At 41.0% G+C, this 17,801-nt stretch overlaps 1 protein-coding gene across 1 annotated transcript in view; it reads right to left on the bottom strand.

The window, feature by feature from the left end:
- LOC117441800 (AT-rich interactive domain-containing protein 3B-like) overlaps positions 1–17,801 on the bottom strand; it is a 108,375-nt gene that overhangs the window by 13,016 nt on the left and 77,558 nt on the right. The gene's annotated exons all lie outside the window — the stretch shown is intronic.

Genomic DNA, 17,801 nt, shown 5'->3' with positions numbered 1-17,801 from the left:
TATGGCATTTTTATTACTATTATCTTTTTATTTGTATTTCTATTGTACCTATATGTTCAAATTGTTTTATATTGTTGCATCGACTCAGCCGTCTTGTGTCTTATCTTTCAGAGAAACCATTATTGTATTTTATCATCATACCTTTAACCCCCGTGTGTCTATTAACCTGATCACGTTATATTTTACTGCATTTACCTTTTAAAGTTCTTAACAAATAATCAGAGGGGAATTTCTTTTTGTTTGTTTTGAACTTGCGATGTGCCATTTTGTAAAAGCACTTTGAGCTGCACGTGTTGTGTGAAAAGTGCTATATAAATAAAGCTGTATCATTATGAATGAACCTGCTGTGCCGTCAGGATGCTGCTAAAGCCCCTGTTGACGGCACGCCTGTTACATTTGGCTTGAAAACATATTAGCCCAGTTAAGGCAATCTGGCTTGACCTGGAAAAGGGGATTCACAAACAACACAAAGCAAAGCGGCTCTGGACTTTTGATACAGATGCATTAATCTTGTCAACAGCTTATCTGCAGTGAGGCTTGCAGGGGGGGGGGGCGGGGGGGGGGCAACGACGAAAAGAAGGAGGAGGAGGAGGAGGGGCTGCAACTGAATACAAAAGTGTGCAACAGTGTAAGCATGAGGAGGGGAGTGGGGAGATTTAAATTATTACGTTTGTTTAAAAGTGCTAAAATGATTTCTTGATAGAAAGATAGTGCGGAAAAATGTGATATTTTCTTACTAGTTTCTGACACTTTAAGATGAACACACAATTAGAATCATTTTGGGAGATTAATCGACAATAACAAACAAAAATAGTGGAGTACAAATACTTTGTTACTGTACTTCAGTACATTTTTCTGGTATCAAAAATACCTGTACTTTCTACTTCTCACATGTTGAACACAAATACCTGTACTTTCTACTTCTCACATGTTGAACTCAAATACCTGTACTTTCTACTTCTCACATGTTGAACTCAAATACCTGTACTTTCTACTTCTTACATGTTGAACTCAAATACCTGTACTTTCTACTTCTCACATGTTGAACTCAAATACCTGTACTTTCTACTTCTCACATGTTGAACTCAAATACCTGTACTTTCTACTTCTTACATGTTGAACACAAATACCTGTACTTTCTACTTCTCACATGTTGAACTCAAATACCTGTACTTTCTACTTCTTACATGTGGAACACAAATACCTGTACTTTCTACTTCTTACATGTTGAACTCAAATACCTGTACTTTCTACTTCTTACATGTTGAACCCAAATACCTGTACTTTCTACTTCTCACATGTTGAACTCAAATACCTGTACTTTCTACTTCTTACATGTTGAACTCAAATACCTGTACTTTCTACTTCTTACATGTTGAACTCAAATACCTGTACTTTCTACTTCTTACATGTTGAACTCAAATACCTGTACTTTCTACTTCTTACATGTTGAACTCAAATACCTGTACTTTCTACTTCTCACATGTTGAACACAAATACCTGTACTTTCTACTTCTTACATGTTGAACTCAAATACCTGTACTTTCTACTTCTCACATGTTGAACTCAAATACCTGTACTTTCTACTTCTTATATGTTGAACTCAAATACCTGTACTTTCTACTTCTTACATGTTGAACTCAAATACCTGTACTTTCTACTTCTTATATGTTGAACTCAAATACCTGTACTTTCTACTTCTTACATGTTGAACTCAAATACCTGTACTTTCTACTTCTCACATGTTGAACACAAATACCTGTACTTTCTACTTCTTACATGTTGAACTCAAATACCTGTACTTTCTACTTCTTACATGTTGTACTCAAATACCTGTACTTTCTACTTCTTACATGTTGAACTCAAATACCTGTACTTTCTACTTCTCACATGTTGAACTCAAATACCTGTACTTTCTACTTCTCACATGTTGAACTCAAATACCTGTACTTTCTACTTCTCTCATTCTCCAAACAGCTGGTTCCTTTAGTCTGAATGTGTGTTGGTGCGTGGTCATTATTCTTCAGAGTCACTGCGTGCCTATTGGTTGGAACACGATCCGTGTATCCATCACTTCCTGGTCTTCTCTAAAGAAGAGGGACCAATGGAAACGTTGTCATGTTGCCGTTGTTCAGCATGGAAACATTCATTAGCTAACAATGACATTATTGTTCTATTCATATAAATGGAGGTCAGGTACTCTTTAAAACAGCTGCTAGCTATGGGTACTTTTTACTGAAGTACATTTCAAAGCCTCTTTACTTTGACTTGAGTAAAGAAGTTTAGTCAGTACTTCTACTTTTACCAGAGTATTTTAAAACACAAGTATCTGTACTTCTACTTGAATAAAGGATGTGTACTTTTGGATTGTGACAATCTGCTAATCCCCGGTCAGAAATGGGTGTGGGGGGGGGGGGTACTTTAATGCCGGCCAATCCCTCGGCCTCAGACTCATTAATGACTCGGCAAAATAGCAGTGTGATCAGGCCATGAAGATTAGCCCTGATTCATTCTCTTAAGTTAGCAACATGTCTGTAAGCCATGTACGAACACATGGACCTACATAAGGGCGCAGATCAGAGGGTGTGACTTGCTCAGAGCACTAATTAATAATTAGCTGAGGCCGGTGGAAATAGATTCATGTACGAGTCAGGAGTCTTATGTTGTAAGATTGGGACTTGAATCAGAAGGGCTCTTTTTTAAACTTCTCTAATAATACATTTGATTTCAAAGCGCTTCATCGGGTGCTCACAAACATCTAACATGTCACTGATACTCGCTGAGGACATTCATGATTATTGTGAGTGTGTGTACGCCGATACACAATACATATCCCAGTTTAGTGTTCAACAAAGAGGTAGATATTGCCACTGATAGGCGGTTATCCCAAACTAATTAACACGTGCATTCAAAAGTGTGTTTTGATGAAACAATGTATGTTGTAAGATTGTGAATTGATTTAGAAATCTGTTTTTTGGAGGGCTCTTTTTTAAACGTATACAATAATATATTTGATTTCCAAGCGGTTTATCAGGTGCTCAAAAACATCAAACATGAAAGCGAGAGAGAGAGCTGATACTCACTGAAGATATTATTATATATATTGTGAGTGTTTGTACACCGATACACAATATATATCAGTGTTTAGAAAAGAGAATATATATTGCCAGTGATAGACACCAATCCAGTGAAATATGCCTCAAACATTTCGTCTTTTGATGAAAAAATAATTAAAAAAAATGTAGCCTAGGCCTACTATGTATTTTTGTGTAAAATAATCAACAATACAAAACTATATTTTTCTCGTTTATGCGTAATAGAAAGGCTGCTAGTCTAACACTATTAGTTATGAAACAGGTATCAGTTTATTGTCTCTTGTTTGTTATTCTCGGAGTATTTGGAAATATATTCCAGGAAGAAATGTTGCGTCAGAGCTAGCTAGCTTAGCATGACTTAATATCCCCTGTTGTCATCGCTTTGTTCCTCTGGCTGTTTACATAATTGCACTAAATCAATATAGCTTTTCAAATATAAAAACTCCATAATCTTACACACATTTCACTCCAACAGCAGATTAGAGTAGATACATAAACAGCCATGTGTACTGAACTGTGTTTGAATCGAGAGGGAGAGCTTGTTAAAGGTGTTGGAACTGAAGCTGCTCGCTGGAAACAGCCTCTGCGCGCGCGGAGAGAGAACCTGTGAGTATAACGTGTCACTATGGAGGTCTTTCTGCTCTGGTGGGGGTTGTGAAAGCCGATGAGGCTGCGATATTGAACAATCATTGTTTGCCACAACAGTTTCCTCATTCTTCATGTTAGCGTTGCAACAATGGGATGTGAGAGGGTCGGGGGTTGCGGGGTGGAGAGAAAAGGAACCCAGACACATTCAAACTGAGCACGCAGGAATATAAACCTTTAACCTGCGGAATCCACATCGCAGCTTAAACAAAAAGCGTTTGATGCTACGGGTGGTTTTACGGGTGTAGCTTTTAGACCTGTTTTCAAAGTCGCACCGCATGTCGACGGTACTTAATAATACATGTTTAGCTTGTTAAAGCTGCAGGAAATGCTGCTCTGGGAAATAGCATCTTATCTTCTGAGCCAATCAACACTATAAGACGCCAGGATGCCGGATTGCTTTACAGATCGTTTGGATAACACAGAGCAAGAGGAGAGGAGAGAAACTATTATATCTGTGTTCAGTATCTGTGTTCAATAGAGATGCAGTCATCAGAAGCCTTTGTGGTGATCAACTGGTCATTTTTTTATGCAGAAATGTCATAAAATCCAGTTTTCAGCCTCCGATATGATAAGTCCCTGCTTTTCTCTGACTGATATTATAGTAAAGTGCTTTTCTTAATAGTTGGAATGACAAAAACAAGATTGATTTGTTTTTGAGAAACTGATGGACATGTTTTGCTTTTCTTTGTTTATATGTTTAGGGACAGAACGATTAATTCAGATAATCTTTGGCAAATAATTAATAAGCACATCTGTTAAACATCTCCTGTATCCCCATTTAGTAATCCACAAAGTGACAATTACCCACAATCCCTTTGAAAGCAGTAGCAATTTGCAAAGTCCTTTAGAGAATCAGATGTAAACACAGAAGGATAGACATCTGTGTAAACAAGTGTAATATAATAATAAGATGAAAATATCTATACTTAGTGAATTAGGTATACAATTCTAACCATCAGACCATTTTTAAGTTTGGACTAAAATAAGACATTTAAATACATAACATTGTTTTTTGTTGTTTTTCTATAATTTAATAGTCGAAATGTAATTTAGAAAACATTTGGCAAGGTCATTTGAATAATGGTTAGCAGCAGGACTGACGCTGAAGGTCAGCTCTGTTTTCACATTCAAGTGAAAACGACCCATCGTCTTTTCAAACAAATATCACTTTTGAGAAAAGGGCTACTAGCAGTTTTCAAAGTCGATTAAATATCATTTGAAACGGCGTTAACAATAAATACAAATGTGTAAGAATCGAATATAATCAGCAAGACATCAATAGAACCACGTGCAGATCTCTATAAGCGGCGCATTGGGTGTAAAATCCTCCCCGGTTTGATGGAAACAGCTCATTTCATTCTGAGGTGGACAACAGCAAAGGAAAAGTCGACGGTTCTACATCTGTGCGCAGTTTTCTAGAACCGATAAAAGCTCCAGGAATGTTTTGCTGCCGGTTATTTAATGCCGCGCCGGGACATCAATCCCGCATCAAACAATTAGCACAAGCCGAGGGTCAGAGATCAGCCAGGGGTTATTGATGTGTGAATTAAAGTGCAGGTCAGCAGGAAGCCATGTTTTCATTCAGCCGCACGCTAACAATGAGACACAGCAGAGTGACAGAACAGCAGTTAGTCGGGCTTTAATTCACGCCTCGATCGCCGTCTGCTGTCAAATCACCTTTTAATGCGTCCACAAGCGCACAAAGAGGGCAGCGACCCCGACGGGGCGAGTGTGTGGAGAAGAGCTTCGGTAACACTTTAGATTAAGGTATTCACCATCAACTACAGTAGATGTTCATTCACATATTAGAGTCAAACTACGAGTAGCTTATGTGTTATGAACAAGACATTAAAATAGGGAATTCTGAGTTAGAAAAACCACATTTTAACACGGATAGTTTCATGTCTCGTTACATAAGAACAGACCATATGTGTTATTATGGGAGAATTACTCTTCTTGTGGTTCTGCTGCCTTATTGTTGAACTTATTAAAACCCAAACTCAACAACTTCCTTATAATAAATCAGCACTAATAGAGGGTTATTGAGGACACTCAACTAATGGCCTGGTACTTGTAGAATAAGGCATTAATACGTGTTTAATAATGACTAATAAAGAGCCAATTTACTGCTAATATGCACGCTAATAAACAACCAGTTGGTGGTGAATATGTGTACCTTAAAGGCGGGGTATGTAATTTATTTCAGAAACACTTGTTATATTCCATGGAATGCTCTTAACGTCCCGATAGCTATGAATATCTTAAATGCTTTGACAATAAATACATAAAAACACGTCATCAGTGGAAGCCGTAGCGCTGTGAAAAGCTCGACCAATCATCTGAGCCGGCTAAACGGATTGGATGGCCGACCTGCCTGTCAGCCTTCCATCGGGGCACACACTTATCTCGTGCCCTCATTGGTCACGTGTGTGTTCGTGTGTGTTGGGGGAGGGGCTCTGTGAGGAAGGGGCAGATTTTTTCCGGTTGTGTATTTTCAAATTCTAGCGATCTTGAGCCGGTTTCTCCAAAATGACCGACCCCACCTTTAAGATATCGTGTTACCAAGCGTTCTATCCTGAATACCTTACGGGTAGCAGAGGTGGTTTTGAAACCTAAAACAGCATTAATTATTCAACACTGGTGTCACGCTTCAACAGGAAAGCTGCAGCGATTGGTCGACTGATTAGATGATCTATTTAAGAATCATCTGCACCTTTTTCGATTGTTAGCAAGGCAAGGCAAGGCAAGGCAAGGCAAGGCAAGGCAAGGCAAGGCAAGGCAAGGCAAGTTTATTTATAGAGCACTTTTCAACGCAAGGCAATTCAAAGTGCTTGTTGCTAGTAAAGTAACTTAAATGTCAACATGTCCGAAAATACAGTTTGCAGCCTTTAAAATATGTAGATTAAATGCTTTGTTTTGTTTTATATCTTAAACTGAATCTCTTTGGGTTTTTTAACTTGGACAACATTACATTCAAACACGAAATGAGTTGCCATTTTGGCTTTTAAAAAAAAACTTTGGACAGACCAAACGGGCAAGAAGAAAGGAGATTACAAATATTAGATTTGTTTAAAAGTGCTGCAATGATGTATCCACAGAAAAATAAGGAAATTGAAGTCTTACATATGCTTCGGTTTCACATCATATTAAAAGTAGATATATTTTGGTTTTTGGAGTGAAAATATAAGACTTGATGAATATTCTTAAGTGTTTTTTGACATTTTCTACACCAAACATTATTTCAGAACAAATTGGCAGAGTATTTGATCAACCTTATAAAAAGGCAAACTTATACATCTGTTTTAGTTCATCAAAGATTATATCTGGGTAAATGTTTATTACACACTATCTACACTCTGAGTACTGATTGGATCGACACATGTGATATTTTCTTACTATTTTCTGACACTTTGAAAATAAACAGATACCGTTAGACTCATTTGGAGATTAATCATCAGTAACAAACCTTTTTAGTGGCAGTACTACCGTCTACATACTAAATACTTTTTACTTTTACTTCTCTCATGTTGAACACAAATACCTGTACTTTCTACTTCTCTCATGTTGAACCCAAATACCTGTACTTTCTACTTCTCTCATGTTGAACCCAAATACCTGTACTTTCTACTTCTTACATGTTGAACTCAAATACCTGTACTTTCTACTTCTCACATGTTGAACTCAAATACCTGTACTTTCTACTTCTCTCATGTTGAACACAAATACCTGTACTTTCTACTTCTTACATGTTGAACCCAAATACCTGTACTTTCTACTTCTTACATGTTGAACTTAAATACCTGTACTTTCTACTTCTCACATGTTGAACACAAATACCTGTACTTTCTACTTCTCACATGTTGAACACAAATACCTGTACTTTCTACTTCTTACATGTAGAACCCAAATACCTGTACTTTCTACTTCTTACATGTTGAACTCAAATACCTATACTTTCTACTTCTCTCATGTTGAACCCAAATACCTGTACTTTCTACTTCTTACATGTTGAACTTAAATACCTGTACTTTCTACTTCTTACATGTTGAACTTAAATACCTGTACTTTCTACTTCTTACATGTTGAACACAAATACCTGTACTTTCTACTTCTCACATGTTGAACTCAAATACCTGTACTTTCTACTTCTCTCATGTTGAACACAAATACCTGTACTTTCTACTTCTTACATGTAGAACCCAAATACCTGTACTTTCTACTTCTTACATGTTGAACTCAAATACCTGTACTTTCTACTTCTTACAAGTTGAACACAAATACCTGACAATGTCTCTAAACACGAGTTTAAAATCTGTACTTCTACTTCTTCTAGGATGTGTACTTTTGCCTTCTCTGTTTCTTACTATCTTATGACACTTTAAGATTAACACATCTAAAGTCATTTTGGGATTTTAATTATACAATAATAAACCTCTTTAGTGGCAGTACTACCGTCTACATATGAACGCGCTGGGAAGGAACCATTGATAAAGCCGTAATTGACCCAGAATCCCATTAGCAGCACTGGGGCAGTTAGTGAGAGACATTTTCCTTTGGTGTCCAACATCTGTTCCAACTGGAGACATTTAGCCCCAACAGGCTTAATTACACCCGTCCAAAACATGCCTCTTGATCGCCGCCTCTCGCCCCCTTCGCTGTTATAATTGTTCCCATTTCTACATGAATGCTCTCTTTGGACATATTTGGGTTTTTAGACGGGAAATCATTACATTTAAACTAGTGCTGTCAAAATTATCGCGTTAACGGCGGTAATTAATTTTTTGAATTAATTGCGTTAAAATATTTAACGCATTTAACGCATGTGCAGAATGGCCCACCCCATACGTGCCACCAGTGGCAGCGCCAGGGTATGGCTGGGGTAGGCTACACCCATACCAAGAAGTGGCTTAGCCCCACCGTGAAAAATGATTTTAAAGTAAGCAAAATAAAGTCTGCCAACTCGCGCGGAGTAAATTGCACAGACAGCAGTTAGTAAGATTGATTTCAGTAGCCACGGTTTTGAAAACTTTTGTCACGTAGTGATCGTCTTCTCAATAGAACATCTTTGATAACGGCGTGGTGTTGTTGCAGGAAGTCCCGACGCAGAATACTCTTGCTGTAGTACAGGGCAGAGCCATATAATAGTAATAATATGGCTCTGGTACAGGGGTGCACATAACTGGTACGCAGGTTATGTGCGTAATCTGAAATGCGTACCGTCACTTGTGTCACAAAGCGCATTTGCGTACCGACGTACTTGTGAAGCTTTTCCAGAAGGCGGTTCGATCACCGGACGACAGAGTCGGTCTCCGTGTGCACAGACGGGGCTGCTGTTAACGTCGGTCTGTACAACGGAATTGTGCCAAAACTACGCCAACCGTCTGCGGAGGGAGACTCCCCCCTTCACTGGAGAACTGCGCTAAAACAGCTGATCACAACGTTCACACTCTGTGGTCACGAAGTACTCCACTAGCCCCCCCCCCCCCTCGTCGACTTTCCTGAAGTACTCCCCCGTTGATAGAAATCAACACGTAATGAATTAAGACCCCACGGTTTGATGATTGATAGGTGTGTGGGTTGTCTTTCATTTTGACATGCAGAACAATGTTATAATAAACATACATACTGTGTTAAATGGATATATCCGCCTTCTTTCATTTATCTTTCCATTCCCAACAATATACATAAATAAATGGCATATTTTGGACATAGTTCGAATGGTGATTAATCTGATTAATTAATTTTTAAACTGTGATTAATCTGATTACAAATTTTAATCGTTTGACAGCCCTAATATAAACACAACCTTTAGAAATTAGTTGACATTTTGGTTTCTTTCTGACTTTTTATAGACCAAAAAGTGCTGATTCTGTGTCTGAAAACAAGGAGCCCCTCAATGGTGCTCTAGAGGAGATTCAGGTGATAAGGGGGGAGGGGGGGGGTTACCCTGGTTGCTGATTGGCTAATGGCTACTCAAGACAACACATCGTTATGACATCATAAAGTGGCCAAAATCTGATCAGCTCATTTTCAGACAGGTTTTTATAGAAATGGATCAAAAAGAGAGAAAATCTTTGTTCCTGAAACTTTCAGAGTCTCTTTCCACAGAGGGGACACATGTTGATGTAGAAGAGACATGGAGAAGAGGGGACACATGTTGATGTAGAAGAGACATGAAGAAGAGGGGACACATGTTGATGTAGAAGAGACATGAAGAAGAGGGGACACATGTTGATGTAGAAGAGACATGAAGAAGAGGGGGACACATGTTGATGTAGAAGAGACATGAAGAAGAGGGGACACATGTTGATGTAGAAGAGACATGAAGAAGAGGGGACACATGTTGATGTAGAAGAGACATGAAGAAGAGGGGACACATGTTGATGAAGAAGAGACATGAAGAAGAGGGGACACATGTTGATGTAGAAGAGACATGAAGAAGAGGGGACACATGTTGATGAAGAAGAGACATGAAGAAGAGGGGACACATGTTGATGTAGAAGAGACATGAAGAAGAGGGGACACATGTTGATGAAGAAGAGACATGAAGAAGAGGGGACACATGTTGATGTAGAAGAGACATGAAGAAGAGGGGACACATGTTGATGAAGAAGAGACATGAAGAAGAGGGGACACATGTTGATGTAGAAGAGACGTGAAGAAGAGGGGACACATGTTGATGTAGAAGAGACATGAAGAAGAGGGGACACATGTTGATGTAGAAGAGACGTGAAGAAGAGGGGACACATGTTGATGTAGAAGAGACATGGAGAAGAGGGGACACATGTTGATGTAGAAGAGACATGGAGAAGAGGGGACACGTGTTGATGTAGAAGAGACATGGAGAAGAGGGGACACATGTTGATGTAGAAGAGACATGAAGAAGAGGGGACACATGTTGATGTAGAAGAGACATGAAGAAGAGGGGACACATGTTGATGTAGAAGAGACATGAAGAAGAGGGGACACGTGTTGATGTAGAAGAGACATGGAGAAGAGGGGACACATGTTGATGTAGAAGAGACATGAAGAAGAGGGGACACATGTTGATGTAGAAGAGACATGAAGAAGAGGGGACACATGTTGATGTAGAAGAGACACGAAGAAGAGGGGACACATGTTGATGTAGAAGAGACATGGAGAAGAGGGGACACATGTTGATGTAGAAGAGACATGAAGAAGAGGGGACACATGTTGATGTAGAAGAGACACGAAGAAGAGGGGACACATGTTGATGTAGAAGAGACGTGAAGAAGAGGGGACACGTGTTGATGTAGAAGAGACGTGAAGAAGAGGGGACACGTGTTGATGTAGAAGAGACATGAAGAAGAGGGGACACATGTTGATGTAGAAGAGACATGAAGAAGAGGGGACACATGTTGATGTAGAAGAGACATGAAGAAAAGGGGACACATGTTGATGTGTGAGAGACATGGAGAAGAGGGGACACATGTTGATGTAGAAGAGACATGAAGAAGAGGGGACACATGTTGATGTGTGAGAGACATGGAGAAGAGGGGACACATGTTGATGTAGAAGAGACATGAAGAAGAGGGGACACATGTTGATGTAGAAGAGACATGGAGAAGAGGGGACACATTTGGACTCTACTTCACAGCAGCAGCAACATCTCAGGAGTGGGCCAATCACTGGGCGATTCCTCCTCTCTGCAAAGCCCTGATTTGTCCACACGGCTGCTCTCTAATTGGCTGCAGGCTTCACCTCCCATCATGCTTTGCCCCGGACTGATTTCCCCCCAGGGACAGGGCCATCAGGAGCCGAGTGATTAATGGCACCAGGGGTCAGAGGTCGTCTTGGTGGGAAGTGCCGAGGCCCCTGAACCGCTCCCTAAATCCTTCCTGCGACTTCCACGGGAACACAAGAGCCTTCAAACGGCTAGACGCCAACTGATAAGACGGAGCGGCAGCCGGAGGAACGAGGGCGGGACGGGTACGAGGACGCTTGAGACGTCATGACACATAAGCGCCTGTATGCCGTTTAGGTATCCACTAACTACCCTAGCTTGTTGTTCTACTTTAAGGCGGGCTACTTGATATTTTAAAAATCAAAATCAGCCTTCAAACGGCGAGACTTCTGATGATAAGAATACATGTCGCCTTTAATCCCATTTAGTTATCCACTAGTTATCCCAAACAAACGCTTTTTCAAACTTTTGTTCACTTTTAGTCGGTTTCTTGCTATCAAGCGGCTCGACTTCAAATGAGACGATAGAGTGTCCGATGGAGAAGGACCACGGGTGGGATGGGTACGACTTCTGAGGGACTTATATCATAACATTAACGCACATACATGCCAGTATTCCCATTTATTATCCACTAATTCCCCAAATACACACTTTTCCAAGCTTTTCTTTTAAGTCGGGCTGCTTGCTATTTTAAAAGTGAAATCAAAATCAGCTGGACTTCAAATTATAAGAATAGATGTCGCCTTTATTCCCATTTAGTTATCCACTACCGTAGTTACCCCACATAACTTAAAACACTTTTTCTAACTGTTTTGTACTTTCAGTCCGGCTACTTGCTATTTTAAAAATCAGCCTTCAACCGTCGCCTGTATTCCCATTTAATTACCCCAAAATCCTTTGAAACAAACGTTATTTTTTTTCTACTTTTAGTCGGGCTGCTTGCCATTTTAAAAGAGAAATCAAAACCAGCCTTCAAACGACTAGACGTGACATGATAACACGGAGGAGGAAGAAGGGTTGGCCGGGTTCGAGTTTGATATATCACTAATGGGAATAAACGTTATTTGTATTCCCGTTTCATCATCCACTCGTTACCCACAATCCTTCACAACAGAGAGACACGAGGAGAGCTGGAGCTCTGAAGGAGTCAGGACTCAGAGACACGAGGAGAGCTGGAGCTCTGATGGAGTCAGGACTCAGAGACACGAGGAGAGCTGGAGCTCTGATGGAGTCAGGACTCAGAGACACGAGGAGAGCTGGAGCTCTGATGGAGTCAGGACTCAGAGACACGAGGAGAGCTGGAGCTCTGATGGAGTCAGGACTCAGAGACACGAGGAGAGCTGGAGCTCTGATGGAGTCAGGACTCAGAGACACGAGGAGAGCTGGAGCTCTGATGGAGTCAGGACTCAGAGACACGAGGAGAGCTGGAGCTCTGATGGAGTCAGGACTCAGAGACACGAGGAGAGCTGGAGCTCTGATGGAGTCAGGACTCAGAGACACGAGGAGAGCTGGAGCTCTGATGGAGTCAGGACTCAGAGAGACACGAGGAGAGCTGGAGCTCTGATGGGGTCAGGACTCAGACACGAGGAGAGCTGGAGCTCTGATGGAGTCAGGACTCAGAGAGACGAGGAGAGCTGGAGCTCTGATGGAGTCAGGACTCAGAGACACGAGGAGAGCTGGAGCTCTGATGGAGTCAGGACTCAAAGACACGAGGAGAGCTGGAGCTCTGATGGAGTCAGGACTCAGAGAGACACGAGGAGAGCTGGAGCTCTGAAGGAGTCAGGACTCAGAGAGACGAGGAGAGCTGGAGCTCTGATGGAGTCAGGAATCAGAGACACGAGGAGAGCTGGAGCTCTGATGGAGTCAGGACTCAGAGACACGAGGAGAGCTGGAGCTCTGATGGAGTCAGGACTCAGAGACACGAGGAGAGCTGGAGCTCTGATGGAGTCAGGACTCAGAGACACGAGGAGAGCTGGAGCTCTGGTGGAGACATGTCACGGGCCACGAGTTGACCACACAGTTGAGATGCCACAATCAGTTCTGAAGATCTCTTCCTCAGACCCGTATTTAACTCGTTCAGAGAATAATCAACATTCTTCAATAGAGAGACTAAACAGCTGAGGACACTGGATCACATTTGCTGTCGCTTACGGCTCGGGGTCCTCTGGAAGGACGTGTTCCAGGAGTCCCACAACCACGACTATCTCTGACCGAGAGCGGCCGGTCACAAACTGGTGACATCAACATGCTAGGGCAGCCCCTCCGTAAGGGACACACCGGCTGCTCAGGGCCGGGCTTCTGCGTCAGAGGGCGAAAGATGACACGCGGGGCAAATTATTCCCCAACACTTCAGATATTTACTTCTTTACGATATGAATAAATCAGTATTTTATGCTGTTTTTAAAAACCTCACGGAATTCTCTATCGATACTTGATCATCACAATCGTTGCCGAATATCTCCCTGTAGATCGATATTAACAACAGTTTCTATTTATATTCTACTGCTAATTGTCAACTTGATTGCAACTGGCTTTGATTTGACTTTTAAAATAGCGAGTAACCGGACTTACTATTTTTACCTTTTAATCGGGCTACTTGCTAACGGCTAGCCTTCAAATGAGAAGGTCAGACGGAGGAGGAGAAAGGCGGGACGTCGCTGATATTCCCACGTAATGATCCACTATACCCAAAATCCTTCAAAAAGCCTGTGCACATTTCAGGAAAAATACTGTTTTCAGCCTCAACGATGTGCTTTTATCAGATTTATATAACTAAGTAAATATCTTAATGTCAAAGCAAGATATTTAAAGACCTTTAATAGTTTTTTTGATAAACTGGGATGGCGGCAATGATCAGTTGGCTCTTTGAACTACTGACAAATATTCAGCAACTATCAATTAAATAATTTAAAACGAACCATTTCTTGTTATTTGTAAATCCTGCAAAACCCTTTGAACATTTCTCATATTTTATTGTAATCTCACATATTATTAAATAATACTGCTTCTTTTGCTACGTAATCTTCTTTCTGAGTCTTTGTTTACACCAGGGCAAATTCCCCGTATCCACACACTTGGTAATAAAACCCATTCTGATATGTCAGCCTATATTTCGTGCGGATAATCAATACCCGATACACGCCGTCGCCTTTGATTTCCCAGCAGGGGAGAAATCCTTCACACTAAAAGGAGGAGAAACCCCTCCGTTAACTCGACGTCACAACGTTCATGCAAACTCCATCCTAACGCGGGGATAAGTCATCAAGTGAAAAGCCTTTCATCGTTTTCCAGGCTGGAGACCATCGATCAAAAGCAAGAAGAGACGTCTGAATCGAACATTAACATTTTGATGGTTTAAATATCTTGGATCGACAGATAGTCACTTCGTTAGGATATCAAACCGGGCAAAGCCGCACATCTCCGTGTTTGAGGGGCTAAAAACGATAAAACTTCAACAATACTCTCTTTCTGTCGATCCATCAGTCGACTAATCGTCCTTTCTGGACCACATCCATGCCGTTTTCTCAAATACACTGAGGCGAGGACTTTATCGCTGGTGACGCTACAGGAGGTCGAGTCCCAGTCGACGGTATACACATCTTGGATTGACAGATAGTCACTTCATTAGGATATCAAACAAAGAAGAGCCGCCCACCTCTCGTGCAGCTTTCCATCTCAACGGGAGGAAAAGAGGAGAAAAAACAAGGTCGTTCCATGCGACCCCTGACCTATTTTTAGTAGGAAACAGCTGTTCACATTAAAGGGCCTCTGTAATAAATCAATCGGGTGCCCGTGGCGCCAGTAGTGGTAAATTACAGATCGCTGACTTCACATCATGGGCATTTTTTAAATAATTAAGTGGCAGACGGCCGTCCACGGGAAACAACACGCAGGAAATGATCTCCCATTGGCTGGTGTGAGGTTTCGCAATCAAATCTACATACGATCAGATAATAGTGGACTAACTCTTAATTTTAAGCATATTTTGTCCTAAAAGTTCGTCCTTTTCTATTGAATTCAAGCAATTGTCGGGATATTGATGTTGCGTTTTATATAAAATGTTGGTTTTTCACATTCTAGAGGCTTTAAATAAGCCCAATGAGTGTTTGTTATCCGTTGTGTTTGTGTATTATTAAAATGGTGCAAAACCGTTAAGAACCAAACCAAAAAGGAGGAGGAGAGAAGAAGCCATCTTGTTTTCTTTTTGATTAGTGACACCGCAATAAACCGTATTTAATTCCATCTTAATTTACATTATTTTATTTAATATTCTGTTCTTGTACATATCATATTCTATTCACACGTATATAGACTTCTTGCACTATTTTTTATTTGTATGTTATTATATATGTTGCGTCGTTGGAGGAGCTCAGGTCAGAAGAATTCCATTTCTAAACTGGAGCTGACCTTCTTTGAATCTTTGAACCTTGAATCTAAATGCCGGAGTCGAGACGCACAGCAGGGTGCGAGAAACAACAGAGATAAATAAAGAAACAAAGCGAGGAAGAGGAGGCGTGTTTGCTGCCTTGAGGAGGTAAGGAAGGACGGATGGAGGGAAGGAAGGAAGAAGGGAATGAGGGGAGGCGCGTTAAGTGGCCAGCTGGAGAGAGACTGGACTAGTGAGGAAGGTGTCAGCCAACACAAAGGTCTCAGTCCTTTCAGAGCGAAAACAGCTTTGAAATGCCCCGCCTCCACCAGCAGGGCGTCATCTCGAACTCTGATAACCAGATTTAATATGTATAACCATTATTTTCATTATCCAATCACTGGCCAGGAAATGTGAGAGAATAGTGAAAAATGGCCATCTCGGTTCCTCAGTCGAAGGTGATGGTATAAATCCACCTATTCACAATTAATGATCAATAAAATACTTCTCGTCTTAAATATCTTGGATAGACACTACGGGAGATTGTCCGTGTCAGAAGCGTTCCTGGTTGGTTGAGGCGAGGGGTGGGACCCCCGGCATGATTCAGATTACACAAAGCAGGCATGCGTTTTGGATATAAACAACCAGGTCTTCTGCCCTTCCTTGAATGTGTCCGACCCTTTTAGAGTCAACCCTTACCGACAGAAGTAGTCCCCAAATCTGGCTGTTGACAATTTTGATATTCAGAGTCTCCATGAGATAAGATGGAACTTTATTTATCCCCGAAGGCAGGGGTGTCAAACTCAATTTTATCACGGGCCACATCGGCATCATGGTTGCACTCAAAGGGCCGGTTGTAACTTTAAGACGATATAAATATATAAATATTTAATATATATAAAATAATGTATTATATGACATGATTGCCTCTGCATTGGATTATTATCGGAGCGGGTAATAACTTCATAATTAACTACGTCTGAAAGCAGAAGTCTAGGGCAAACAATTGCAAGTCTCTTTCAGTGCGCATGTCACAAAACGATTTTAAAAGAAAATCCAAATTCTGAAAAAAACAAGTGACATTTTGAAAAAAAATAAAATGTCTAATTTGAGATGCATTGTGGGACATGTAGTTCATGGGCATTGTGCTTCTGTAAAGTGGCCTGTAACTGTATAATAAAAATATGATATTCTTTGCAAGCTCTTGTGGGGCCGCATGAAATGAAGTCGCGGGCCGGATTTGGCCCCCGGGCCTTGAGTTTGACACCCCTGCCCTAAGGGAAATTCAGGTGTTTAAAAAGTTGTATTTCGTTGGCCTCTTCTTGTAAATGACCCCTCGTATGTTCATTTTCTTTTAATTTCAAGCCATCAAAAACAAACCGGGTAAAGTCTAGGAAATGTGCGTCCCAACACGCATTGAAACTCGCAGAATAGTAACTTTCCAGACTGAAAAAGCACATCTTACGGAAGAGAGTACTTCTGGTTTGTTTCTTCATTGGTCTTTTCTTTCTTCATATTAAGAGTCGAGTCAATCGCCACACAAAGTTACATGTGTTTGTATCTCGTTGGCCTCTTCTTGTGAACGACCCCTCGTCGTACCCTTAGATGTTTATTTTCTTTTAGTTCAGCGCCATCTGTGATCGAAACATCAACATCAGACAGGCTCCATTTGATAACATGTTCTACCCGGAGTCGGAAACTCTAAATAAATAAAAGCAGAAGACACTTTCCAGACTGAAAGAAGATGTATCTTCCGAAAGCACAAACCGCTCCAGTGAGTGTTTCTGGTGGTCTTTCAAACAACCGAAACAGGTGGTATTCATGCTTTCCTTCAGGAATGACTGAAATATGTCAAAACGGAGTGTCTGGTCTCCACATGCTTAGTGTTTACTTTACCCCTGGTTGTTTAGTTTCTAAACGTCGGGGCATATTGTCAGGACCCTGCTCTGCTTCCAGCCATGTTTGTTTTATTTTGAATGCACGGCCA

Source organism: Pseudochaenichthys georgianus, unplaced genomic scaffold (assembly GCF_902827115.2).
Source record: "Pseudochaenichthys georgianus unplaced genomic scaffold, fPseGeo1.2 scaffold_200_arrow_ctg1, whole genome shotgun sequence".
NCBI lineage: Eukaryota > Metazoa > Chordata > Actinopteri > Perciformes > Channichthyidae > Pseudochaenichthys > Pseudochaenichthys georgianus.
This window is presented reverse-complemented; position numbering and strand designations above follow the sequence as displayed.